Genomic DNA, 27,117 nt, shown 5'->3' with positions numbered 1-27,117 from the left:
ATAGACTGCCCATACATGTCAAGCAGAGTGCCTCTTTGGCCCTCTTTAAAAGGAACCTTGATGATTGGATGGGAGATAGGAAATTCACCCCGGGGATCATGTCAGTCACCCTGCTAGACAGGGGTCCAGGGAAGTAAATATTGTGGGAAAAAATATCCAGGGAAGTGTTGTGGCTAGGCTGTATAAGCCCTAGGGCTGATAGCCTAGTACCAACCTATGAACAACAGAAAAAGAGAAAGTCTGAAAAAGAGGGATATAGGGGTTTAGAGTGGCATAGAGATAAATGGAGTAAGAAGAGAAAGAGAAATTTGCCATCAGTTGTTGCAGTAGGTGAATGAAGATTTGAGGAAGGGTATAACAGAGGCATTGTAGATAAGCCCTTTATATATTGTAAGTAGAGATTGTCCATTTTGCAGAGACCACAAATGGATAGGCCTGGTGCTTAGGAATGTTTTGATTACTCATGAAAATGTTAAGGTTTGATATTTGTACAAGTTCTGTGGGAATAATATTTCATAGTTTAGCTGTGTAGACCATGCAAAGTGAGTTTCCATGTTGCGTGTCAGATTTTGATTTTTAGAACTTAGTCCTCTTACTGGGGGTGTGCCCCTGTAAAAATTTACTAATGGTGGGATGTATTTCAGGTTTATAAAGGATTTTATGTGCCGCCTTTCACTGAGAGTAAATTAAGATGTTTTGTTGCTCAAGCTAGCTTAGTTTGTTGAGGGTTATACAGTGATGAGTTATATTGTGAAAGGTTGTAGCAATTTTGTGTATTTTACTAAAGATATGTTATAATTTCATTAGTTGTTTTGAGTGGAGGCTGGTTGTTATGGAAAATGTATACTGCAGAAATCGGTCATCCAAGCTTGATGAGAGAAGTTGGGTATGGCTTTGTAAAGAAATTCAAGCTTTGCATTGGTTTTAAGGATTGAATGACTGATAGGGTGCTGGATTTCAAGCTTTGGTTTATCATCACCTCTATCAGTTTAGTGTGGGATACAGTTTCTGTGATGGTTTTGTTGAATAAGACAGTGCTGGGCTTATTTAACTTGGCTTGGGAAGAGGAGTTAGCAAATAGAATTAAGTTATTTTTACAGAATTTAAGAGTAGATGTGACTGTATTATTTGGATTTCCATGGAAGTGAAGGATTCTCCAGTTATTAGTCTGGAAGATAATATATGCCATGAGTAGAGCATATTACTGTAGTGTCCCTGGTGTATCCAACTACTGTCCAATGTGTAACACAAGGTGTATCTGATTACTGAAGATGCTAAAAAGAAGGGGTCCAAGGATGGATCCTTCTAGCATACCGTTAACAAGTAGGTAGAAAAGGCTTCTTGCCAATAAAAACTTCATGTTTATCACTCGCTAAGATATCTACTACACTGACTTACATTATTACTACTGCTTAATCTGAAGTTTGATAGTCTGTTTAAGATAGAAGTACTTACTGTTTCTGTAAACTTGACCAGGTCAAAATCAATGGTGAGTTAGTAACAGCAGACTGTTGGTGAAGTGGTATGTGAGAATTTTTCTCTAATTTTGGAGATGAGGAATAGGATTACTATGGGTCTATACCTTGAGAGTTCGGAGGTGTATATCGCATACCTCTAAACCTCTTAGAGCAAGACATCTAGACAAAGCCATATATGGGCCATATGTGGGACAAAGGCCCAAAAATAAGGAAATTTTTAAATATTGCTCTTTCATAGAAAGTTGATAGCTTAACAAGTTTTGCATTAACGTGAATTTTCTGAAGGGTATGAACTCTGAAACTCAAATGTCTGTTATTATTTTTTAACTTCATTCTTTCAGTATCCTGCATCCTGCCCTGGCTGCTGTGTGTCCCTGTCCCAGCAGGTCATTGCAATCTCTCAACCTCCTCTCTGCTTTCAGAACTTGGGAATCAACTTGCCTGGTCTCTAAAGACTTCCATCTCATCTGCACCCCCAAGAATCCTCTGTCCTGTGCTATAAATCCCTTCCTACTAAGGAACTTAAGAAACTCTCAACCTCCTCTCTGCTTTCAGAACTTGGGAATCAACTTGCCTGGTCTCTAAAGACTTCCATCTCATCTGCACCCCCAAGAATCCTCTGTCCTGTGCTATAAATCCCTCCCTACTAAGGAACTTAAACTCTCAACCTCCTCTCTGCTTTCAGAACTTGGGAATCAACTTGCCTGGTCTCTAAAGACTTCTATCTCATCTGCACCCCCAAGAATCCTCTGTCCTGTGCTATAAATCCCTCCCTACTAAGGAACTTAAGAACATACGTTTGACCCCTTGATAAAACTGTGGACAGAATTGTTCTGTATTATATAAATTCAAGTAGTGTATGTTTTAAGTCTCCCTCCTGAGGCAGGTTCCCAGCAGCCAGTTCTAAATCTCACCCTACTTTTCAACCTTTCTCTCCTTGGTTCTATTAATCGACTTACCTCTTCCTCTCTATTTCTACTTAGCCAACTAGCTGTAACTCAAGCTGTTGTCCACCAGGTGGCACCCTTAACTTGGCTTCTTACACTCCATTCTCTCCTCACTAGTATAATATCCCTCTTTACTTCTTATCTTCTCCTCATTTTATCCTCTTTTTTATTACTACCCCCTCTGTTTACTATATTCCCTTTCCCCTTCTCTACTATCTCTTGTAAATTGTTTATAGTACTAAATGTCTACACTCACCTGGAACTACCTAGAGCTCCTCTACAATCGGTAGCTTTCTGATTGTCTCCAGGATCTCATCTTTACTTGCTCTAAGCCCGCTTAGCGCCTCTGCTGGTCTCACTCCAGCCCCCTACCCTACCCCCAATTCCCACCCACCCCAGAGGTCCTAACCTTCTTCCTATCAAACCACACCCCCTCTCAATTTGCACCAATCACAGTGTCACTTCCATCTCACAATCGCCCCCTGTTTTCCCACCTTTTTTAAAACCACTCCCTATCTCTCTAATCTCTGTCTTTACCCTCACCAACTTTACCACTGCACATATAGATATAATTATCTACCATGTCTATGAATAAACCTTACACCTTAATCTACTTACAAATGCTACTCATACTCACACTTCTACCTCCATTAACTCGTCTACCTATTAACCTCCTATGAGCACCCTGTATACACAAACTTGTTACATCCTACTAAAGAAACTACCTCTTTTGCACTACCCTCTCACACTGACCTTTTCAACGTTACATCCATACCCAACTATCTATTACCTAAATACCGTAGGACAGTACACATTAGATATAACTCCCCTAACTCCAGAATATATCAATTTCTTCGCAGTAAACTTACTAATAATCAATATCTAACACTACTCCACTCCCTAAAAGATGGAGACATTCACCCTAACCCTGGCCCAAACACCTTAAATACCATTCAACTCAATAACCCAAACTCCTCTGCCGTTCACCCACTTATAAAACCTCCAAACTCACTCTTAATAGCTCACCTTAACACTCGGAGCATTAATAATAAAATAACACAACTCCATGCTCTCTTGGAACTCTACTCATTTGATATTATATGTCTAACAGAAACCTGGTTAAAACCAGCAACTAAAGACAATGAAATTTTACCACCTGGTTATAACATCATACGTCTTGACCGTGTAACCAAGAAAGGTGGTGGAGTAGCTGTTCTATTCAAATCTGATCTTCAAATAACCATCTTTAACCAAAAACCTTCTCAAGATTCAAATGCTGAAATACTTATTACCAAGTTTCAGCTAAACCCAGTTAAATCTATTTATATTATTTGCATCTATGTTCCTCCAGGTAATAACATCACTACCATTGAAAACATACTTTGTTGGTTATCTCTAAACCTTCCCCAAGAAACCATAATCCTAGGCGATTTTAACATAGATTGGAATTCTTGCAATAACAACTGCCCCACTAGCCATATTAATCTCTATGGGTTCACCCAAACTATTACCTCCCCTACTAGAATAAACAAAAAGAACAAGAAAGAAAGCACCTTAGACTGGATACTTATTAATAATCAACTTCAGACTTATGAAGCCGGAACCCTCCCTGACGACATAAGCGACCACTCATTAACTAACCTACATTATCAGACTCAAAACCAATCCACCCTTTCAACCCATATATAGGACAATTAGAACGAAGAAAAACTTCAACTTAGATATATTCCTTAGTGAACTTAAAGCATGCAATTGGTCCCCCTTAAAATACCTTTCCCTTGATGAAGCTGTTGATTACTTTAATATTAATTTCCTAAACATACTCAACCGTCATGCTCCCTCTATCAGGATAAGAACTAAATCTGCTCCATGGCTTACTAGGGAAACCAAACAAAAAATCCATTTCAGAAATAAATACTGGAATAAATCACGCTTAACTAAAAACCATCCTGACATCCAAAACTACAAACAACTGAGAAATGAAACAAAAAAAGCCATAGTGTTTGATAAAAAAAATATTATTTACAATTTCAGCAGACCCACCATAATAAACCCCAAAAGTTTTGGTCAAGTATTAATCAGTTATTACATCCAAGTCAATCTATTACACCTAACCCACAAGGCACTGACAAAGACAATCCTAAACAAACTGCAAACACCTTTAACACCTTCTTTATCAAAGCAATTCAAGCTCTTGCCTCTCAGCTCTCTCCTCAAGACATAACAACATCTAATTCTGACTCTAACCCACCTCCCCTTTTCTCTTCCAACCTGTCCCCAAAGCATTTATTCTCACCCTTATCCAAAATCTGAAACAATGTACTCCTTCTGCTGACCAACTACCCTCAGAATACCTACAGATAGCAGCCAAATCTATTGCGTACCGCATCTCCATTCTCATCAATACTACCATCACTGAAGGATATATCCCCAAACTCTGGAAAGTCTCTCATATTATTCCCCTTCATAAAGGAGGAGACTCCACTGAACTCTCCAACTATCGACCCATAGCCCTACTTTCTCCTCTATCTAAGATCATGGAAAGATGTATCTATAGGCAATTGCTAGACCACCTTCTCCATAATAACCTGCTTTCCAACACCCAACATGGGTTCCGACCTTTCCATAGCACAACTACTGCCCTCCTTTCCTTTATTGACACTATCAATAACAACCGAAACCTTAACATGCTCTCCTCTGCACTTTTCATAGACCTGTCCAAGGCTTTCGACATGGTAAATCACACTATACTCATAAACATTCTCAAATCTCTGTCTCTCGACACACTAGCTATAAAATGGTTCCATTCCTACTTAGATAACAGACATCAAGCTGTACTCTGGAACAACGTTCTTTCTACACAGCTACCTGTTAATATTGGAGTTCCTGAAGGCTCCATACTGGGCCCTCTCCTGTTCTCTATATTCATCAATGACCTTCACCAAGTAGTTCCCCAAGCTACATGCATCCAATATGCGGATGACTCTACACTTATATGCTCTGCCTCATCTGTATCAGAACTTCACTCCCTATCTCAAGATACATTTAACTCTGTAGAACTATGGTTTACAAAATGCTGTCTCTTATTAAACCCTAAAAAAACTAAACTTCTCCTTTTTACACCTACCAGTAAATCTCCACCAATAGACTTCACTATATCATCCCATGACGGTACACTTATATCCCAAGATCTAACTACCAAACTGCTAGGTATCACCATAGATAATAACCTAAACTTTGATGCCCATATCAATAACATTCTGAAAACTACCAATAAAAAATAGGCTCTCTTTATAGGATTAAATCCTTCCTCACTCCTGCAACTAGAATAACCATTGCCCACACACATCTTATCTCCACCCTTCTTTATGCCTCACCCATATTTACCAATCTGTCAAAAAATAACCTTAAGAAACTAGAAAACTCCTATAATAGCATAGCCAGATTTGTCACAGGTAATCCATATAGAACACATCACTGTATTAATCTAAAGCATCTTGGGTGGCTTGAATTTCACCAGCATCTGAAATTCAATCAACTGGCCATCGTCCACAAAATACTTTATCAACTTGACAAAACACCCATCCTATCTAATCTTATTCACCCCTATGATAACCTTAAGTCCCTAAGATCATCAACAAAAATCTCTTGTATACATCAACAAATCAAATAATAGAGCTGGAGACTCTCTGTTTTCTATTGGAAAAACCTGGAACCTACTTCCCTCTGAACTTACCACACTTCCCTCTAATACTCTGTTTAAAAATAAGCTTAAGCTCTTCCTGAAAACACACTGGATGTGCCCCTGTTCTAAACCGGACTGACCAACTTATCCATTTTTACCTGAATCAATCTACCTTCTCATCTCTGAAATTACTTCATCTTTCTACTAATATGCTTCTATTATCTTAATCTATTTCATTTTAAATACTACTATGCTTCCTCTCCATCACAGTCCTAGCTAGTACTGGATTCTTTAAAGTGACTCATATTACTTCTAGATTTATTACCTAACTGCGTCTCCATTTCATTTTCCTTATCTTCCTTTCTTACCTACATCGACACTATTGATTTCTTCTCTTCTCTTAACTAGTGCTCTTTAGTAACACTTAAATGTAACTTCTTATTAACTACACTAAGTCTATTCAAATATGTGTAACCTTCGTTATGTACTTTATAAATTTGCAACCTCTTACTATTTCTCTTCTCTGTTCAAGAAAATGTATTTGCATTTTAAATATGTACTTTTGTAATGTGAATTTTATTTTGAATTGTGTGGAGCTTTTCTCCCCGGGCCTCTACTGAAAATGGATATGTATCCAGCTAGACTAGCCCGGTCAACAAATATAAAATAAAATAAAATAAAAATAATGATCTGCCACTAATTTGCCCGAAAACCACAATTTTATGAAAAACAGACCAAAAATATGAGGCAAAGATCTGGACATTCTGCACAAATCTGTACAGCTGAGAGGTATGGATCACTTACAGAGAGGGATGATATAGCATTGCTTCAATGGAATATCAACATAGTACTCTTGGCTTGTACATTGACTGCTTTCCAGAGACATTCTACAGGAAGAATTTTTTGGTGCCATATTGTCTTTTTCTAGTTTTTTTTTTTTTTTTTTTTTTTTTTAACTTTTCTTTTCTTTTTTTTTAATGCTAGTTGGAACAGGTTTGATAGAAAAGGTTAAGGTTCAGAAATTATAGAGCATAGTATAGTGCAACATAGTTTTTGTTTTTGTGAGTGGAATTTGCAGGCTATACTTATGCTGGAACTGCCTGGGTTTTGTTAGGCTAACACGGTATAAGAAAACAAGGTCCCAGGACTAGAAGTAACACTTTAAATGGGGATCTGAACACTTTTCTACAGAGGAAGATACAGATTTTTGGTTTCTACAGATGGTAACCCTAAGGTAATCCTTCTTAGACATGTCATTATCTCACTTTCTCACATGACTGTTTTGTATCTGAATATGTACAATAGTACAACTATGCTGAGGTCTCCTGCCACCTTTGTGCTGTTGCTATTTCTTCTCCAGTTTGTGTATTATTTTTCTTATAGGTTCATAGGTAGATAGTAGGCTATCAGCCCAAGGGCCTAAGTAAGCCTAGCCAACAAGATTCCCTGGATTACGCCACTTTTTTTTTCCTTATATAGTTATTTGTCTCCATTCATCAAACAATTTTCTAAGCTACTTGTTTGAATACTAATTAATCTGTAGCATGCAAAGTACAGCTTCTATCACTACCCAAAGCTAGTGACTGTAGATGAAGAATGGGACACTGCTTTACCAGAAACTGAGAAGTCATCCTATGACTCAGCTTTCATTTCACTGCAATATTGTAGTACAATACCTTAACTGCTAACACAATTGTACCTGTCTGCTGGCGAATCTCATTTTCCCTGCTACCCTCACTAATGAGCATGGCATCAAGATTCTTACCCTTTCCCAGTTGAATTTGTTCCTCCCCTTCACATGGAGGAATGGAACAAGACACACCATTGGTGAAGTCCTGCACCCAAGTTGAATACATTTGACTTAATGCACATAATGGAAACTCAGGTCTTGCATCATAAATGGAGTGACTAAATGTTCAAAGATGTTATACTGTAGTAATACCACCAAAAGGGTAATCCAAGGTGCATCTGCCTTCTTGTGATTTTAAAAACTGTAAATAGCACTGGCAAATATACTTCTTTGGTGACAGTGTAGTCATATGTATGGTACTTTAACAATTGTCTCACTGATTAAAGAACAAAATCTTTACCGTGTACTAACTGTACATTTTATCATCAGAAGAACTTTGCTCAGTAGTATTCAGGTTTATGGTCACACTGATAGAGGTCACGTATTACATATTTTGGTATCATCACACTGATAGATGTCACATATTACATGTTTTGGTGTCATCATACTGATAGATGTCACATATTACATGTTTTGGTATCATCACACTGATAGATGTCACATATTACATGTTTTGGTATCATCACACTGATAGATGTCACATATTACATGTTTTGGTATCATCACACTGATAGATGTCATGTATTACATGTTTTGGTATCATCACACTGATGCCACATATTACATGTTTTGGTATCATCACACTGAACTGTGATAATGAAAGATGATGATCTCTGTGGTACTTTGGTGATTCTGAAAATACTAGTGGACACCAAGAGGGAAAATGATAACCATCAACTGTTCTTTTCTTACACTGTTATCAGCTGAAATTTACAAATGTGTGATAGAAATGATATGACTGCTGCATATGTAAGGTAAAAAATAAATATGATGTGGAAATGAATGTAAAGTGTGCAAAAATTATTACATTGTACTATCATTTAACCATATGTAGCACAATGTCCCTATGTATTTATATATCTCCCTATATATACACTTGTGTGTGTGTGTGTGTGTGTGTGTGTGTGTGTGTGTGTATATATATATATATATATATATATATATATATATATATATATATATATATCTATATGCAATTCTCTCTCTCTCTCTCTCTCTCTCCATGTGTGTGTATGTGTATATATATATATATATATATATATATATATATATATATACACACACACACACACACACACACACACACACACACACACACACACACACACACACACACACACTGTCATTAACTGTTTTTTCCAATTTCCTGCATGGAGTCAGGGTGTCTCATCAGCTGTTCCAATCTCCTTCAGTATTCAGTACCACTCTCCTACCTTCTTCAACAGTCACGCCTTCTTCTTTCAAACAATCCATCCATTTCTTTCTTTCCTGGATGCCCCCGTTCCCTCGTCCATTCTTTCCCCAAATCGTCTTCACCAGATTGCTTTCTGCTTTCCTGCTCATGTGCCTGAATCACTGTAATCTGCTCTCTTTGACCATCTTTGTAATTGCAGCTACTTGGGATCCTGCTCTGATGTCCTAATTTCTTCATGTTATCCATCACATGCAACCTGCCATCCATCCCTTGCAGGTGCACAAGGATGCACATGAAAAGAGTAGTCGCCAGTAGCAATAAGGATGGATGGGGTCAAGGGCATTGATGGCCATGGCAGCCAGGAAGTGAGAGGAATGCAGGGTTACAACTTCATATGGTGATACACTCCATTAAGCATCTTCAGAGTCGAATACTAGATTGTTGTGCTGATTTTACTGTTCCATGGATGGTGTATCACATGCACTTCCTATGATTGCTAATGCAGCTGAAAAATGCCATGCCTTGTATATAGGTCAATTGGAAAGAATGGTGGCATGCTGCATGGGATAGCTTGTAAATAGCACATAGGCCAGAGGATTACAACAGCACAAGCTGTCCATATAAATACATGCTGTTCATGATAAGGCATGTGCATGCAAAGCCGGAGCAGACCTCTATTACATTTGCATGGATGAGGTCAGGGCACATCCAAATTTGGGCTAGGGATATCATTGGTGGTCTACCTTTCTGCAGGTACCATTTAAACCCTAGTGAGGCAGATCACCAAGCTTTTGTGCTTTATTGTAAACAATCATACCGAACCTACTACTTGTAGCCCACCTATGACCAGTGAGGAGCACTGCCAAACACCTAGTAGTTAAACTGTTTTCTTGCAGGTGTGTGGGGTTCTGCAAAGGGAGGAGCAACATTTGAGGATTCATTCTCTTTACAATGTGTGCCACATCACAAGGCATAGAACACATTACTAACCTTTGGCATAGCCCACATTCTAACTACAAATTCTCTGAGTGTGTTATATTTACAATGTCGCTATGTTACCTACTGTTTTATTGGTATGATGTATTTTATTGCTAGCTTCTTGTTACTATGTTACTTTATGACTTGGAGCTTTTTTCCCCAGGCCTCAACTGAAAAAGAACATATGTCCAGCTGGACTTTCCAGGTAAACAAATGTAAAATAAAATAAATAAATAATAAATGTATATGGTTACCTATCCTATGTGCTCACTAATGCTTACATACACAATAATTGTTGTGACTATTGTGAAATGTCTGTTGTTTTAAATGTAGACAGTGCCTGACGCTGCAGGTCTACAGGGTCTGCACACATCAGCATGTCCTGGGCAGATGGCATCAGGTAACCATACCTATCTAAGCACTGCACAGTGGCAGCACCAGCTCATGTGCCTTCAGTACCTACTGATAACCTGCTGCTCAGAGAGCATATTATAGCATATAAGTTTGTAGAAGATGTTGTCTTATTGCTTGCACATAGATATGCAATAAGAACCTGCCTATCAACTTCTTTTGTTGTTTCTCTGCCTCTGACTCTTCAGTGGTACTGAGTGGCATGTCTTTTTCGTGTTCCTGCTCAGTTGTCTGGACTTCTTAGAAAATGCCTTCTATACTCTGGATGAGAAAGACTTTATGCTTTTCTGCTATCCAATTTTGCAAGATTACACGTGGCAGCCATCTGAAAAATTCCTTCAACATTCACTGAAGAACACCTTCAGGTTGTACAGACACCAAAACTGGACTTTCCACAAGCCAGACACATACTCAGTCTCATTGATGTTATGACCCCATTTCTGAACCTGGGCTTTAAAATGTGGGTTATCTGGATAAATAGATCATGTGCACTGCCATGGAATAATGCTGTCATTTGTAGAATTTCTCCAAATGCTGAAGAAATGGTCTGTCAGGTGACTGAATCCCAACCCCTTCCTATTGCTTGTCCTCTGTCCATTATCTGTAAAACAGGACTTTATAGTGGTGTTGGTGCAGTCACTGGCCCACGAAAACATGGAAGGTGGTCCATCTCATGAAACTGTTCTGTGGCTGCAGGTCACACAGGTGGTGTAGATGGGATTGTCAGGTAGTTTCCTGCATTGTGACATATGACTACCAGGAATGTGTGTAAGATGTGAAAGGTAGTATTCTTGGAGAGCTCTACTATATTGCCTATATGGTGTTGGAGTGTTCCATGTGCAAGCATGCGCTGTGATAGGCAGATCTGGTTTCTAGATTGAGAGGGTTTCCATATCGACTGCATGGACTCATGTAGTATAGAAAGATTCCATAGAGGCAGCACCAGTTCTTGTTCCTTCAGTACATATTCATAACCTGCTGGCCACAGAGCTGTTCAGAAGGATCCATTGGTAACTCCTAGTTGGATATCTCATCACTGCATAGCACACAGCCGGTGGGCTACAGAACTGCACCATTAACATATTCAGACACAGGACAGCCACTATCAGTAAATGATCATCTTGACTTCCAGTTTTATGGCTGCTGGATGTTTGGAACAGTCAACTTGTGAGTTTTTACTTCTGCATTATAAAGGGACTACTGCTCATAGAAGATTTATAGACATGCTTGCAGCCTGTAAAAGGATGACACACTTGATTGCCCAGTTTTTTGTTTGTAAGCATCATTTAAAGCATATATTTTGTAATAATCAGTGAGTGTTAACATCGGCAGTTTTCATATACCTCCTTGTCCCAAGCATAAATCGATTTAGAATCTGGCTCAAGATTTATGTGCTGAATTGTCTTATTGCACTTTTTGTTATTTGAAATATGCATACAGACACCTCAGAATCCAACTTGGTTTTTACAGTGTTGTTAGATAAGTACTAATACAACGCAGTCACTACGATGTGCAGCGATAACAGGAATATGCAACTAGGACTAAAGAATAAATAAGAACCAAGCCAAAAGTGCTTTAAATAGATTAAAATTACCTTCTAGCTAATTGAATGAGGTGAAGTAAAATGCATCTCCATGCAAATGGGTAATATATTTTTCTAAATATAATACAATATAATAAACTACTACCCCAGTAAACCAACATTAATAGAACAGAATAGAATATAAAAAAAAGAGAATAGAATAGTGACTTCCTTGTTCCCTTTTAGCAGAAATGGCAGGCACTAAAAACAAGACAGGACTTTCCGCAGTTTATGGTGACAAGACAGGATGTTCATCTCAGGAAAATCACAGACAAGAGTTGTTGTCAGGGAATTCATTGTCAAGACCACCAGCAGCAAGTCCTTCATGTAATGGAACACAGGATGTTTCTTCTGTATGGTCTCTGCCTTAACTACTAATGGTGCAGAGGAAAGGTCAAAGTGCTGCACTTTGTACTGAAAGTGAGTCCCACTCAGGACAAAGACATTTCCCATGTGGACCTCAGACAATGATGTTATAAAGGTATCGGTTATGCCCTGTAAAAACTGTACCAGTACCCTGCTGCAGTAGTAACAGAGAGCACTACAGAACCACTTCCAGACTTTTAACATATCTTATGTTTTCAAATCAAGGCTCAGACTGAACACCTTGAGCACAGCTAAACTAGGGGTTCTGCAAGACTGAAAGGCCATCACTGATCCACCAGTTTTCTAGGAGTGAATCCTAGGGTGAGTGCATAACTTGCACTTGTCTCCTTTTTAGCAAGTTATGGATTTAAGCCTCATTAACTTAAGCAGACGATGTGGTTCATGAAGACTGCAAAGATGTCTCATGGCAGACCTTATAGGAAGAGAGTCTGGCTGAAACTTGCCATATCCTCCCTTGCATTCTTGCTTATGCCCAGCACTGACCAAAAATCATGCGAAGGTCCCTCCACCAATAAATCCCTGCACTGGTTTCCCTCTATCATCTCCATATTCAGCTTCTGTTATCATCTCCAAAGGGTTGGATTTGATTTTCCTGACATCTTTTTATACTTCATATTGTGTGCTTCTGTCAAACAATATAAACATTGCAGGTGTGTGTCCTGTCTTGTAAATGGCTGATCACAGGAACACTTTTAAAGCTCATGTGATTTTGGCATCAAACACTGGAACTTTATTATGTCGTATGTTAAAGGAAATGTCATTCCTTAGAAATAAGCTCATTTTATCAATTAGTGTGGCTTGTTTAATTAAATGTTTGTCTTACTGAATTAATTTTTGAATATATTGGTTAGCTAAGTTGGCTGCATCTACTAAAGTTTTACTTATGTCTCTTTTGTGTGACCTTAGAGTTGGAATATGTAAGTAAGAGGGTGGTGATTAAACCTCTACAATGGAGGGGTGGGGGTGGGCAAAGCCTTCCATGATTGCATTTTTTGTTTAGTTCATAGGATCACAGGAAATGTAAGGCAGCTGATCCTTAAGACCATGTACATCTTGTCAGTACTCATCCTTGAACTGTACCCCAGTCTATGGGAGAGCTAGGCCAGTCACACTGGAGATGAATTTGTGAATAACCATCCAATCATCTTGGTTTCATCTAAAGGATGATAGTGTACCACACTGTTTAATTATCAGGAGGAATTTGATCCAGAGGTAGGGCAGGCATTGCTTGATGAACCTATCTCTCTTTTTCTAATTTCTCCAAGTCTTTTTGGTTTATAATATCATGATGGGAAAGGACCCCATTCTGAAGTCAAAGTACGATTAAAGTTCATGAAATTAGTATTGTTTCAGTCTTTGATGTCAGCCAGAAGTGCTGTTCACAGTACCTGCAATGTGCCCAGTAATGACTACTCCTGCAATTCATAAGGAGTTACATGTATTGGTAACATGTCTAAATACGATTGTAGATTCTTTTTACAAGACCCATTTTGCTCCTACTATTATTGGAACTGTCTGGGTATCTTTCTTCCACATTGCTCTCATTTCTGCCTGCAAATCCTAATATTTTATGAGTTTGTGTCTGTCTGTATACAAATCACTGTAGTCACTGGGTGTAGCAATTTCAATCATCAATGCTACTTTTTTCTTCTTTTCATGGACCACTATATCTGGTTTTCTGGCATCTATCTTTTGAACTGTTGGCAATGGGTGATCTCATGTGATGTAGACTTCATAATTTTCTATGATGCTTTATGGCTTGTGTTTCCAGTGTTTTTCAGCCACTTCAATACCATAATATTTGCACAATCCGCAGTGCAACAGTCTTGCCACATTATTATGCCTTTCAGTATACAGTCCTTCTGCCATTAGTATGTCACAACCAGCAAAGAAGTATGCAGCTGTTTCCAATTCAGCTTTACAAAACCTACATTTGTCTGTTACTCCCACATGTTCAATGGACTTTGTAAACCAGTATGTACATAGCCCACTATCTTGGGCCGCCAATATTAACCTTTCTTCTCTTGGTTTGAATTCACCTTTCCTTAACCATTCCTGCGTTCGTTCCTGAACAACATGCGATTCTTCCAGAAGTTTTCAACACTTGCAAATATATTTATGCATTTTCCACATTTCTTGCCTTCTCATTTCGTCCTTCACCATATATTCTTTCTTTTATTTTTTGGCACATTCAGTTGCTGTCTGATTTTTATCTACTTCTGGTTTGATTTCCATTCCTGCTTGACGCTGATATGCTTCTGCTAGATTAAGCAGAGATGTCATCTTAAATTTATTTTCCTCATGTTTCAAAACTTTCACTATGTTTGTATCTTATGAGGTCAGTAGATATGTGTGGAGTTCCACGACTGCAGATTTATACATGTAATCAATTTCAAGGAGGCCCATCCCTCCTTTGGAATGGGGAATATATAATCTTGGTATGCACTGAAAATCATTTGGTGAGCTTGAATCATCCTTCTTATTTTCCTGTCTAATCTATACAACACATTTGGGGCCAGTTAGTCACTCCAAAACTGAAAGTTAGGACAGGAAGAGCAAATTGGTTTAGAGCTTGGATTTTGTTCCTAGATGTCAACGCTGTTTTCAGGATTAATTTAAATCTTCTAAAGTATTTCTTACTAAGTTTTATTCACATTTGTTTATGTTTTATTGTTGATCCTTCGTCAATTCCCAAATATTTCTACACTCCCTCTTGCTCAAGTTCTTTTATATCACATTCTTGTTCCAAACTAATGTTTTCTTGGTGCTGCAGTTTTCCTGCCTTAGAGGCTACTTTTGCACATTTATCAAGACCAAATGACATTCTTATGTCGTCTGAAAAATTTTTGACAACTTGCAGTTGTACTTTTAGTTCCTCATCTGATGAGCTATACAGTTTTAAATCATCGACAAAGAGAAGGTGAGAAGTCTTAATACTTTGTTGTTTTCTAGGAGCCAAATTGTAGCTATGGCCTAAACTGTTAAGTAAACAGCTCCATTGTGCATCTGGTGGTGAATATTTAAATCTCTGGTTCTGGTATCAGTGGAAATATTTGATTTGCAGTGATACAAGAGATCCAGGAACACTGGGTTCCCAATGGAGCAAGGCATAGATCTCCCCTCAGAAGGACTTTCTAAATAAAAAGACAGTGTGTCCAGTCCTTTCCTAATAGCTTAGAGTTTTTAAGCTCATAATACTCTTAGTTAGGGACCTCTGGGATCTTTCTAGTTGTTTTCTAAGTCTAATCAGGTACATCCCAAAGGGAACATTGCATTCTATATTTGGTCTTATCAATGCTGAATATAAGGGGACAATGATGCTGAATATAAGGGGACAAAGATCTCTTCAGATGTGGATGACATTCTTTCAGTAATTATCAACACTAAGTAAAAGACTTTCTGACTACTGTTGTTACAAGATATCAAAGAAGAGGAAATTATCTGCCAAAGTGGCATTGTTACTAACACAATTCTCATTTGAAGTGGAGTATTGCCTATGCTGCATGCTGGGAAGAAAGGTTGACTACAAAAGGCAACAATATTGCACTTTTTTGAGTTTTCTTGAGTCCATTTTTAGTGGAATCTTACATGATTTTCAGCAGACATAGGGGGTGATCTATAACAGGTGATAAACTGATAGTTGGTCCTGTCTGGAATGATTTAGAGTTCATTGAGTTTGGTTTGTTGGTCTCTGGGAGTCTTTCTTGAGAAGATATGGCCCTAACAAATATGAAAATTACATTACAGTTGCCATCAGGTCAGAAGATATTGCTGGCACAAAACTCATGCAAGATGGGAGTGCTTTCTGAACATTTAAACCAATTTTCAATAATTATGCAGGTATGGGTATCCAATGCAGGAGAGCCTGATGGGCAGGCAGTTTGCTTTTGAGACTTCTGATATTGAGCACAGCCACCTTAAAGTGATCTTGGTTTGGATTTGATAAGTTAATTTGATAAGTTAGTTACACTGGGATGGCCATTAGCTGGAATCTACATAGAAAGGAACTGTGGGGTCAGCAAAGACTTTAGCCAAAATGTGGAATCCTTGGAACAAGAGGTTCATGCCATTCTTTTCAAAGTAGAACTGTCAAGCATCTTGCCCCCCCTGTAATGACACCAACTATTAAGCCAATTGTTGAATCCAGTTATCTTTTCTTTGTACCTAAGCATCATTCTTGGAAAAGGAAGGATTCCACTCAGGGCCAGAGTCATGCCTGCATTTGTGACATGCATGGACAGTTTTATCCTGTATCTCTGTATATCTCTCAGAGGCTTGAGGCCAAAGTTTTTCACCCCCCTCATGGACAACTGCCATTTTGTAGTCATATTTGTTAAATGGTTTTAAGGACTCTCTGTCATTAACAATGTAATATTTGAGAAACAAAATTTAGTCTAGTTGTCAAACTCTATTTAGTAAGCTGCACGTTATTGATAGAGTAGGATTAGTTTTACTTTTCCATAGATTAAGTTGGATTATATTAAGTTATTATAGGTTTGCTTTCTTGGAACCTAATTGGGGGTACTAAAGGTACCTTGAAGTTGAATTCTTATGTTTATAAGGTGATATGTTCTTACTAAGCTTATAGACAAGGAAACCACTGTGAGGCTTAACCACATAATTTGATACTACTTGGAAACTATCAATGTTCCCCATTAAGTAGATTTCAGGTGAGAATTTGCAACCACCCATTCAGTCATTCATGTTGGTGTGAAAGATTGTTAGGAAATAACTCTGCTTCCATGTAAGGCCAGCCTTTTCCAGAAACTGGAGCTACATTGGGTTAGGTACTGTCAGACTATCTGATGTGCTTGATGTGGTTATATAGGTTTGGTTCTCTAGTCTGGATGTTTGCTTTACTGCTGATTCTAGTTAGGTGAAGGAGTTCAAATAGTTTTGTGTCATTCATAGCATGGAAGGCTAATCCCAGGTCACCACTCAGAATTCTGGATGACACTAAGAAGAGGAATAGGGTTTTAGTCTATCAGAGTAGCAAAGGTTACTCAGAGCTGAAATTCTTTTGGTGAGAAAAATGATGAGGTTTCTTGAGTTTGTGTAGGCATTTTGTGAAGTACATGCAGAAGGGGGCATTACATTCAGTGACTGGCCTACTAAGAGAGAAATAAAGTTGGACAATAACTTCTCTTGATGTGAAGGAGATAATACAAAGGTTACACTTTGGAAAATAAAAATATTTTCTAGTCCCCAATAGAGACATGGTTGCCAAAGGAGAATCTGTCACTAACTTAGGTACCCAAGTCCCTGATGATTGTGTCACATTTAAATGGCATGCTAACTACATGGTAAGTGAAGGTAGTGATGATACATTTCTCAAAGAAACCTGTGCTGCATTTCTTGGCATTGAGGGTAAGACTATTACTAACACATTAGACACTTGTTTGGTACAGCCCTTGCTTGAGAATTTTAGTAGCAGAATAGGATTTGAAAACTGACTGCAGTTTGCAGTCATCAGCAAACTTTGTTAGGTATAGCCCCTTGATATCAGCTGTCTTGTCAAACAAGTATATAGCAAAGTGGAGGGTGCATGGGAGAGAGCCCTGCAGGACACCACTGGTAATGTTTTTGGGATGAAAACAAATGCCCTCCTTAATGCCACAGGTTCTTTCAGATAACCATTTACCTACCCTGCTAACTATGTATGGGTAAAGGTTGAGCTGGGAAAGTTTCTCAATAATCCCAGCATGGGACTTGGCAAGGTTCTGGTAAGCAGCATAGATTGTATATCCCTTATCCATGGCCTCAGTAACCCTTTTGAAGAAGTAAACTAGTCTACGCAAGCATAATCTATTTTTGTAAGGGCAAGCTGGTGTGCATCCAAGGATATAAGGTCACATATATCATTGTTTATAGGTCCAACTATAACACCTTGCTTAGTTTTGCAAATAACTGTAATTCCTATGGTTAGTAGAGAGGATACATTTATGCAAGGGTGACACAACAGCTGTTCTCTACACGTTGGAGATGTAACCAGTAGAGAGACCTAAAATGAAGGGTTGCTGGAGGGGCTTTCCTAAGTGGACACAGTACTTCTCAGCAGACATCTAGTGGTGCTGTCAAGATCCATGGAGCTAGTATTTTGTTTTAATTTTGTAACATGTGAAAAGGACGTGGTCCAAAGTGATTTCTGAATGAGAAGTTTGAGCAGGAATAAAAAACATGCAAGTACAACTGGAAAAGCATTTTTTATAAGAATATTAGCAATATCTTTGGTAGTCAATGAAGGATTTACCATTAATACATTACTATATAGTTGTTTGTTACTATTAAGCTTATCAACATAGGTAAAGAAGGCCTTATGGCCTTGCATTTCCTGATGATAACCTAACCACTTTAAAATCCCATTATAATGAAGTGGCTATATTTTAGAAATGACCAGGAGCTTTTTAGTATTCCTGTAGAGTTTATTGACATGTTACTTTCACAATATGGGTTTAGTTTTAAACCTGACATCATGTGCATGTTGGCTTGGTGCAGATCCCTCAGTACATCTGTTGAAAGGGAAGCATAATTCAATTGAATAAACAGCATCCTCACAAACAGGGTCTGCTATGGGACTGTACAGTTTATGACTGTCAGTAAGATGGCAAATACTAAGTAATTGTTTTTGAGTAATCCCTGAATATAAAGGAGTCAGTAGGGATGCAAAGCAAGTTAGGAAATCACAGCAAAGAATGGTCAGATTTGACTAGGGAGGGAATAAGAAGTGGGGTGGTACAATTTGGGGAAACTTTTCTAAGGAAAAGTTCAAAAAGACTAACACATCTAGTGTGTGGGGAGGAAATTCATTTAAATATATTTGCATTTAAGAAGTCCATAAGGCTTATTTGTTGTCGATAGCATATTTCTGTCAGTTTATGAGGCCAATTGAAGGCACCCATAAGAAAGTATTTGTTTCAATTGTTAACTTTTTTGACTGGCTAACGTATTCTGCATGCTCTGAAGGGAGCAGAGGCAGGGGTCTATAAATGGCTCTATAACACTAAATTGCAAATACCAATTATGTCGTTACACTGTAATTGAGAAAGGGAAAAACACCAAAAGTGCATCCTTGGCTTGCACTTTCTAATTAGCTGTGGCAAAGAATAGCACAGCATATAAAATTCAAACAACAGCTGCTCAGACGAATATACATTAATGGAGTGTAGGTATACCCTTGGAAAAGGATATCATACTATATTTCCATGCTTTAGCCAGATCAGGGTTAAATACATTACATTTAGGAATTCTTGATCCCTGGATTTTAGAAATGTTTGTTAATAAATCACATGATGCATTAGAGCCTAGTAAAAGAAGAACTTTGAAAATGATTATTCTATTAGTAAATTCAAATAAAGTAGAGCAGGTACAGGACAGACTAATTAATAACTTTTATATACAATTACTAACTTTTTGTTGCATGGAACTGTAAATACATTTTCACTATTATGTCATATGATTTAACTCCTTCCAGGTCCGTTTGCATATTATTTGTTTCATTTTGTTACCTAGGGGCATTGCTCTGCATTTTATTAGACTAACCCTTAGCTATCATATTTTTGACCATCTAGGAGGCACATTGCTGTCATTATTGAACTAGTACCTTTAATGGAGAAAGTTGCTGACATATCTTCCTCTTATAAGGAATTTGATTGTAAATCATACTCTTCATGGGTAGTCACTAGGCATGCAGTCCATGCGTCCACTGAAAAACCTAGCCCAAATTCACAGTTTTGCTAAAGCACTGATTGAGTGACTTGTTCAATATCACATAAAAGGGAACTGAAAGTGGAAAGAATCAAACCCTGTACCACAGGAAGTAGCCTGATAACAACTAATAGCTTTAATCCTCTGTGTTAACTGCCACTGTTAGTGTTACTGCTGCTGCTGCTGTCGCAGATGCCCTGCACACATTACTAAACACAACTAACTAACCCTTTTTCAGCATATGTAACTTATTTGTTGAGTCACAGTAACATGGTGGGGAATATGGTAATTGGACCGGAAATGTATGTCTGTATAAGAATAGAGAAGAAAGTGAAAGATAACACTTTCTCACATTAATGGAATGTAGGAGGGTACTATCAATGATATGAGAAGATGGAGTGTAGGAGAGTACTGTCAATAATATGGAAAGAGGGAATATAGGAGGTTACTATCAATGACACAGGAATATGGGATGCAGGATGTTACTATCAATGATATGGGAAGATGGAATGTAGGAGGGTACTATCAATGATATGGGAAGATGGAATGTAGGAGGGTACTATCAATGACACAGGAATATGGGATGCAGGATGTTACTATCAATGATATGGAAAGAGGGAATGTTACTATCAATGATATGGGAAGATGGAATGAAGGAGGGTACTATCAATGATATGGGAAGATGGAGTATAGGAGGGTACTATCAATGATATGGGAAGATGGAATGTAGGAGGGTACTATCAATGACAGAGGAATATGGGATGCAGGATGTTACTATCAATGATATGGAAAGAGGGAATGTTACTATCAATGATATGGGAAGATGGAATGAAGGAGGGTACTATCAATGATATGGGAAGATGGAGTGTAGGAGGGTACTATCAATGATATGGGAAGATGGAATGTAGGAGGGTACTATCAATGACACAGGGATATGGGATGCAGGATGTTACTATCAATGATATGGAAAGAGGGAATGTTACTATCAATGGTATGGGAAGATGGAATGAAGGAGGGTACTATCAATGATATGGGAAGATGGTGTGTAGGAGGGTATTATCAATGATATGGGAAGATGGAATGTAGGAGGGTACTATCAATGACACAGGAATATGGGATGCAGGATGTTACTATCAATGATATGGAAAGAGGGAATGTTACTATCAATGATATGGGAAGATGGAATGAAGGAGGGTACTATCAATGATATGGGAAAATGGAGTGTAGGAGGGTACTATCAATGATATGGGAAGATGGAGTGTAGAAGGGTACTATCAATGATATGGGAAGATGGACTGTAGGAGGGTACTATCAATGACACAGGAATATGGGATGCAGGATGTTACTATCAATGATATGGAAAGAGGGAATTTTACTATCAATGATATGGGAAGATGGAATGAAGGAGGGTACTATCAATGATATGGGAAGATGGAGTGTAGGAGGGTACTATCAATGATATGGGAAGATGGAGTGTAGGAGAGTACTGTCAATGATATGTTAAGAGGGAATATAGAAGGTTACTATCAATGACACAGGAATATGGGATGCAGGATGTTACTATCAATGATATGGGAAGATGGAATGTAGGAGGGTACTATCAATGATATGGGAAGATGGAGTGTAGGAGAGTACTATCAATGATATGGAAAGAGGGAATGTAGGTGGGTACTGTCAATGATATTGGAAGATGGAGTGTAGGATGGTACTATCAATGATATGGAATGAGGGACTGTATGAGGGTACTATCAATGATATGGGAAGATGGAGTGTAGGAGGGTACTATCTATGATATGGAAAGAGAGAATGTAGGAGGATACTATCAATAATATGGGAAGATGGAGTGTAGGAGTGTACTATCAATGATATTGGAAGGTGGAGTGTAGGAGGGTACTATCAATGATATGGAAATAGGAAATGTAGGAGGGTAATATCAATGATATGGGAAGATGGAATGTAGGAGGGTACTATCAATGACACAGGAATATAAGATGCAGGATATTACTATCAATGATATGAAAAGAGGGAACGTTACTATCAATGATATGGAAAGAGGGAATGTAGGAGGGTAATATCAATGATATGGGAAGATGGAATGTAGGAGGGTACTATCAATGACACAGGAATATGGGATGCAGGATGTTACTATCAATTATATGAAAAGGGAATGTTATTATCAATGATATGGGAAGATGGAATGTAGGAGGGTACTATCAATGATATGGGAAGATGGAGTGTAGGAGGGTACTATCAATGATATGGAAAGGGGGAATGTAGGAGGGTACTATCAATGATATGGAAAGGGGGAATGTAGGAGGATACTATCAATGATACTGGAAGATGGAATGCTGGAGGGTACCATCAATGATATGGGAAGATAGGGTGTCTAATTAGTTTCCCTCTCCTTTATGAGCTGGGCTCTAATTGTACTCTCAGCATCAAGGCATTAATGTACTTCCACACAAATGTCAGCTAGACAGACAGACCCAGCACCTCATATGCATGCTTGTACAAATTCTGGCCTCTAATGAAGGCCAACATTGGAGTGGCCACTCCAACACTCATGCTCCTGGCTAGTGTTCTGGCTCAGGGTAAAGGTACATATTAACTATTCTAAATCTACAAAATCTAAATGGTATCAAGTAATGTTGCATCTTTTTCATCTGTTTCCCATTTCCCTATACCCGACATTTGCTTTTTTGACCATCAGTTCTACTGCTATAATGTTTATATGATTTTCTGTACCACTGTAGCCACCTCCTTGACCATGCCTATCTGCTCCCTAACATCAGCCAAGAGCTGGTTATGGTGCAGCTTGCAGTGATCATCTAGGCAAATATGAGCGATTTTCCATTGTTGTGCTTATATCCAGTTTTGAAAGCCTGTTAAGCATTTCACTCTGACAGTGCTCCCTCCTGTACTTGTTCCAGGAAGGATATTGTGTGAATGTAGCTTGGCAGAACCAAGCATACATCTGCAGCCCATAGTCTACATGCTGTGCATCACTGTTGTAGGTCCTGGCATTGCAGTGGTCTGGGGTAACTCCATCCCCTCCAAGCTGTGTAAGCCAGTATCTGTCCTTTACTTCATCCTCCCTTATCAGCTCCTCATGTCACAGACTTGTCTGTTACTGTCATCATTCACGGGTCTATATTAAAACATCGAAGTTTCAAAACTTCAAATGTTCTAATATCGAACCCTATTCAGCGAAAGCTGAAAACATTGAACATACAGAACAGCAAATTATTTCCTAGGGAAACAATTTGCTGTTTCAAAACACGTACACACAACACAAGCACACCAAACAAACAGCAATCTACACACATACACCTAAAATCTTACATTTAACCCTACACTAAACTACTAAACTATACACACACCACTAACTATCCACTTACCGTAACCCAAACCCTAACCCTAAGGTCCATCACTATCGCACACTCACCTCACCCGCACCCTAACCCTAACTCACCTACCCTGTCCTAACCCTCATGTCCACACAATCGCACACTTACCTGACCTGCGCCCTAACTCACCTAACCCGCCCTAACCCTCACGTCCACACAATCGCACACATACCTAACCCGCACCCTAAACCTAACTAACCTAACCCGCACTCAATCGCACACTTACCTGAACCCAACCAGTAACTTTCCACCACAGCGCTGAAAATACCGAAGCAACAGAACCGGACAACAGAATTCTTTCCCTAGGAAAAAAATTGGTTTTCTGTTGCTTCGATATTTTCAGCTTTCGCTAAATAGGGTTCGATATTAGAACATTCAAAGTTTTGAAACTTCGGTTTTCTAATATAGACCCTGATTCACATGGCTGTCAGTTTTAGACATTTATATCTCTTAAAGAAACAACAAAATATCCCATCCATTTTTAATTCTACTTACAACTTGTAACCTTACAGCTGTCCTGAAGTCCTTCGTTCTTCTGAGACGTCATTCTGTGCAGTATTCCTTACTGTTTGCCTTTGTTTAAAAGTATTAATTATAAATTGCTGAGGTCCATCTGTCCCGTGTGAATTTTGGTGCAGCTCCTGTACTGCCATAATAGACACAGTATGGTGTACCACTTGCAAGATTATTTCCTGTCTAACTTAACACTCTCCAAAGCACGGGCACCATGCTTTATGTGGGGTCTCAGTACAACACTGGCCCGTGCTGCAGATACTCTGCAGACTGTACCCTATACATGTTGCTAAGTAACCCGACAGCACGCCTCCAAGAGCATGTGCAGTGGCTCCCACTCCTTTTACTTGCCTTTTTCATCTTGAACTGCCATGACAGGTACAGTTTTACAATTTTTGAACTAAAGTCACATGTCATGTCTTTTGTCCACTGATGTTTCCTCAGATTGCTATCTGACTTCCATCATAACCTTTTCACAGTCTAATGCTACACTGCAGTCTTTTCGGTGCATAGAATTATAATGTACTGAAAGTAGTAGATGATGTGAGATGTAAACTATAAAAAAAATGCTATACTGCCACAACCAGCTCATGAATTTAACATTTTTTCTAAAGAAAAACAAAGTTAGACACTGTAAAACACATTGTTTTCTAGTTGAAGCAATAAAGAAAATGATAAATTAACACAATTTTTGCAATTTTTTAAATAAAAAAAAAATATATATATAAACTGAAAGTTAATGTGCTGTGGTTCTTTTTCATTATTCTGTTTCACTCATCCTCTCAGATAACATCATAAACCATAAATAGTATAGATACAGGTCAGGTTCTCCTTCCTCAAGCATCAGGTACCTGACAGATGAGATGCCAAGGATGACTGTTTTCGATAAGAAATCACTGCCAGGTACACCCACAGGATTCTTTTATTGTGAGCGGTTGGTGAGTAGGCTCCCATCCCCTGCAAAAATGTTTATGATTTGAGATTGTGCTTCTGTGGTGTTTCGGGTATTTGTGTTCAGTGATGAGGGCAGTCAGCATGTTTCAGGATTTTATTGTGGAACCATTATAAATAGTTTAAAGTTTTTATATCCCTTGACTTGTATTTGAGTATGTATTTATTTCATCGGTCGATGGGATGGTCCCACTAAAGTTGTGGAACTTTCGCAGAAAAGATCAAGAGTGACAAACAACAGCACTGACCCTGAATGTTGACACTCACCAAATGGAAGGTTCAAGATCCAAATGCAGGCTGTTTGAACCTTGTATCTTGACCTGCTTCTTCAGATAATACATACCATCATCTGTTATATATTCATTTACAGTAGTATTACCCAGGGCTTCAGGTACATACAATATCTGACCCCAATCGTCAGATTCATATATTTCTTTGCTTCACAGAGAGATCTGTAAATTTATATTACAAATTAAAAAGCTACCAGATTTCTCTATAATGAAGAAAACAGTACAGATAAGGGTTATTTAATTTTCCTGCAGACACTGATGGCACCAATTACAATTTTGTGGATTTTGTCAAGCATTTTCTAGTAAATATAACTGTATGCAAAAATAAACAATGATATTTACCTGCTTGTAATGCACGCTACAGATTTCCCCTGCTGAGACACTCAAAATACATGCAGTATGCTGTCAGGAATACGCAAGACATTCTAAACCTACTTCACAAATACAAAGCTCTGTGCTGCATTCTAATTCTGCACAGCCACATATCTGCCTAAGGCACAGTGGCAGTTTTATGAAACCCCATCCAGTGGTAGCAGATGGCACACAAGCATTAATAAAATTATGATATTAATAAAAATGCGGTTGACATTATCAATTAAGAGATGCAGCTAGTACATTAAACGATCTATCAGAAAATACTGCAACTCATAAAGTCATAGATCAATTAAATGTTTTAGTGAATACTAATTTACTGAAATACGTTCTGCTTTATTCTGCATTTTGCCTTAACAGAAGCTGCAATACTCATAGATTTAATGATACAAGTTAGGAAGCTGATAAGCTTGAAACTGTACCCTTCCAGGCATCATTGTTTCAGTGAAATGGAATACTGTAGAGATGCTCCTAGAATAGATGATATATAGCATCTAGGTACCAGAGTGTAACAATGTAATCCAATTAAAAAATACAACTTCATGGTACATCAGCCTTTGTCCTAGTTTTCACTTGTTTTTTTTTCCCATTATTACTCTGATGCCTAATGAACCTGTACATTTTGCATTCCTTAGTTTGAGCTGCAATAATTGTCTGTATTCTTTCTCCGTCTCTTAATTCACATCTACGTATTACTTGGATAACCTTTTTTATGAACTCTGTTTCCAGCTTACTTAAATACATTAAATATTTCATTACTTTGAAGTGGACATCCTTTCACTGCACTAATAAACTCAAAAATATATGTCTGCTGTTTACAATAGAAAAAAATATTTCTTCTAAAAGTTGTTTACAACTACCAAAATAAATTTAAAAAGTTTGTTCTGGGAGTATTTGTTTAGCTTTCAACTATGTAGATGTAAAAATCTGCCATGATCTGTTTTATACCCTTGTTTCTGTTCAGATACGTACAGTTTATTTTACCTTGGATGATGGTATCTGTGCTGATAAACTACCTCACTCTATTCCCTATAGACCTTCATGGCTCATCTGCCTTACATTCTTGTAATCATTTAAGTACTGGAGTGAATTACTTTTTCCCCTGTTATGATCTATGCATCTTGTTTCTGGAGTTTTCTTGTTTGGGGACACTGTAATGACAAACCTCAATTAAGTATTATGAAAAAAATATTCTTACCTACACAAACATACATGCATGTACATATGAACAATTATTTTATATTATACCCAAATATACATGCACATACATGTGAACAATTATTATTGTATATTATCTCTTACCTTTGTTTTGTCTTCACTTCTTAGTAAATACCTTTTCCTATACTGGCAATTTTAAATTTCCATAAC

This window comes from Protopterus annectens, chromosome 2.part1 (assembly GCF_019279795.1).
Source record: "Protopterus annectens isolate FY-2018-M chromosome 2.part1, PAN1.0, whole genome shotgun sequence".
NCBI lineage: Eukaryota > Metazoa > Chordata > Ceratodontiformes > Protopteridae > Protopterus > Protopterus annectens.
Note: the sequence above shows the minus strand (reverse complement) of the source record.